We start from the raw sequence: 3,252 nt of genomic DNA, 5'->3' as shown, positions 1-3,252 counted from the left end.
CTGGGGTAATGCTATACTCTTATTAGAATATTGGTCTGTATGTCGTGATTCCAAGTCAATGCTGCACCGGTAGGGTAATATAATAATTTATACCTAGGTCGTCTCTTCAGTCATAATTTAATTAGCACAAAGATCATCCTATCTTCATTTTACCTTTTATACTTTATTTTAAAGTACATTCCACTCAGACTATCATAATCCTGTATTAACCACCACGCAATACTTGAATAAAAATAAAAATATAAACTATCGGAGAGGCAGGCATCCGTAGGGATGGGGATGGACCTAACATCCCGAGGGATCCCCGGGGGTACCGAAGGTGTAGGAGGGTCCCGAGGCCCTCCACCATGTAAACTATCCTACGGCCCCTAAAATAAAAGAGGGGCCGTACATGGTAGAACCATCAGTGAAGGAATTAGCCAGGCAATTAGCGAATCAATTGGCCAGGCAATAAGTCAATAGGCTAATCTAGAAGTCGATAAATGACTGGACCAACAATTTTAAAGTTTTTTAGAATATCAAGATGATTTTAAAAATAAAGTAGTAGAAAGTTGACCTTTTTATATTTTTAAGATGTAAGGTATTTTAAACCCAGTAAGAAAACCATGTCCCCGTAGGGATAGCTTCTTCGATCCCCCCCTATACTCTTATTGCCAATTTATATTGTGGTTGATTGTGTGGTCCACCCCCGTGGGCGATGGTAATTTTAGACGGGACTGATTCGATTCCGTTGGTGTCCTATCTTTTGTGACACCCCGCCCCAGTCTAAAAAAATACCATTTTTTATCTCCCATCCCTAAATTAAAACCTCATTCTTATCTCTTAGGGAAAATCTAGATACTCCCCTGGTGGATGGCCTATGGTATGTTCAAAGAGATTAGAGTACCCTTCCTTAGTTATTGGGATGGGTGGTTAGGGAGTAAGTATAAGTCTGTGAGAGTCTACAATCTGTAATCAACGGGAACAGGGTATTATTTAGGATCCTAATGGCTTGAGGTAAGCTAAGCTTGTGTATTGAGTAGTAGTACAATTGTTATGGAGTATCCTCTGTGGTCCTGCTACGCTGGGCTAGTATCCACCATCCCTCGGGAGCCCTCTACAATCCCTCGGGAAAAGAGACTGTAAGATCCATCCCTTCGGATCTACGATAGGCAGCACTAGTGTATAATCTCAGGTGTTGCTATATACCTGTGTATGACACACTCGTTGAGAGTTTAATAGATTAAAATGAGATTAGGGACACTTGCAAATAAAGTAAAAAGTTGTAAAAGTAAAAGTCAATTCTTGTGTTAGTAATAGAATAGAGTTAGGAACAAACAATAAAAATAGAATATGGTACAAGGAGGCACCTAATACAATAGATTTAGAAACCTCAACCTTCTGTATTGGACTTAAAATTTCTAATAGAATCTCGACCCCTCCCTTGGGAGAGATCTGGGTGTGGATGCCGTCTGGCGACAGCATTTGATTAGAATATCCGTTTTTTTGGATCTCTTCAGTGAGTGTTATTTTTTCTACTCCGCCATCCATATACATTTTAGAAATTAATTTTAAATAGTAAACAGAAGCAACCACAGAAGTAAGAATACCTAAAATGGCGATTATGTATCATCCATTTTTAATCGCAGCAGTGAATATGAATCACTTGGCGAAAAAGCCGGCTAATGGTGGTATTCCGGCTAAAGATAGAACAATAAAAGCTAAACTAATAGTAAGAAGAGGTTGTGCTCGGGATAAACCGTATAATTCAATAATATAATTTAAGGGTTTGGAATTTAATTGTTTTTTTAAACTTAAAATCAGAGCAAATAAGGCCACAGAGGTAATCATATATATAATCATGTATAAAATTAAAGCGGATGCAGTTTGTCTTTCAACCCCGGATAAAAAGCTAATAAAAACATAACCGACGTGACTAATTGCACTATAGGCAAATAATCTTTTGATTAAAGATTGGTTTAAGGCGCCAAGAGATCCAATAATCATACTTAAAATAGCACAAACACCAAAATAATATCCTAAATAATTATTTAATGGGTCTAAAAAAACTAACCGTAACATTAAAGTTAAAATAGCTAATTTTGGTACAATTGCAAAAAAGGCGGTGATTATAGTAGGCGAACCTTGATAGACATCGGGTAGTCACATATGAAAAGGTGCTCCTCCTACTTTAAAAACTAAAGCTATAAAAATTAAAATACTTCCTACAGCTAATGACCCCGCAGGGTCCCGAGAGGGCCAACTATTTAGATTTTCTCCTCCACCTCAACTAAAAAGAGCTATTTCTTTTAGTGAATCGATGTTTGTTAATCCTGTACTTCCATAAATCAAAGAAGCACCAAATAAAAAAATACCTGAAGATAATGCACCCAATACAAAATATTTTAATCCTCCTTCTAAACTACCTTCTTCTTCTCTTTTCATAGCAGCTAAACTATAAAAAGATAAAGCTTGTAATTCCATTGCTAAATAAATCGTTAATAAATCATTAGCCCCAACTAATAAGAGTACACCAGTTGTACCTAATAATAAAATTAAAATCCCTCCCTTATGGTGACCGAGTCCCTGAGGGATGTCTTCGTGCCCCCCTCTTTCCGACGGGGGGTTTTCATTCCATAAGATTAAGACAAAAAGTAAACCTAGTAGTGTTATTATTTTTACACCTAAAATTAAAATATCCACTTTCAGTGGGGGCATGCTCTCGCCGGATGGCATCCCCATAGATCACCATCTCTGAAGACAGGTGGTGTCAAGACAGCCTTGCGGGCAATTTATTTGGGTCGTCCCTAAAATTACTATAGTTAATATAATTAAAGTGATGGTTAATTTTTTTATATCACTCTCACTCTCACTCTGAGGTAAAATAAAAAAGATTAGTAAAAATAATGCAGCGGAAACTAAATAGAATTCTCCTAAAAAGTTATGCACGCCATAGAAAACATCTGTCGCAGACAGACTTCACCCGCAATAATTATTATTTAAATTTATCATGCTGTCGCCACACTCAGATCTCTCTCGGAGGGCACAGCTCTATCCCGCGGACACCCTCACCCCACTCTTAGTGGGGCCAGTACGAGGGCCCCCCCAATCCCCGTATATTAGGGGTACCGGAGGAGGGGAGGGGTGTAGGAGGGGCATGAGACCCTCCACCATGTAGTATACGATTCCTTTCCTTTCCTTTCCTTCTCTCCGAGAGCAAGCACTCTACCATCTAAAATATGGTACATGGTGGAGAGCGGGGTGGTACGACTA

This window comes from Sphaeroforma arctica (assembly GCF_001186125.1).
Source record: "Sphaeroforma arctica JP610 unplaced genomic scaffold supercont1.985, whole genome shotgun sequence".
NCBI classification, from domain to species: Eukaryota; class Ichthyosporea; order Ichthyophonida; genus Sphaeroforma; species Sphaeroforma arctica.
The sequence above is the reverse complement of the archived record's forward strand: the minus strand, read 5'-3'. Positions refer to the sequence as shown.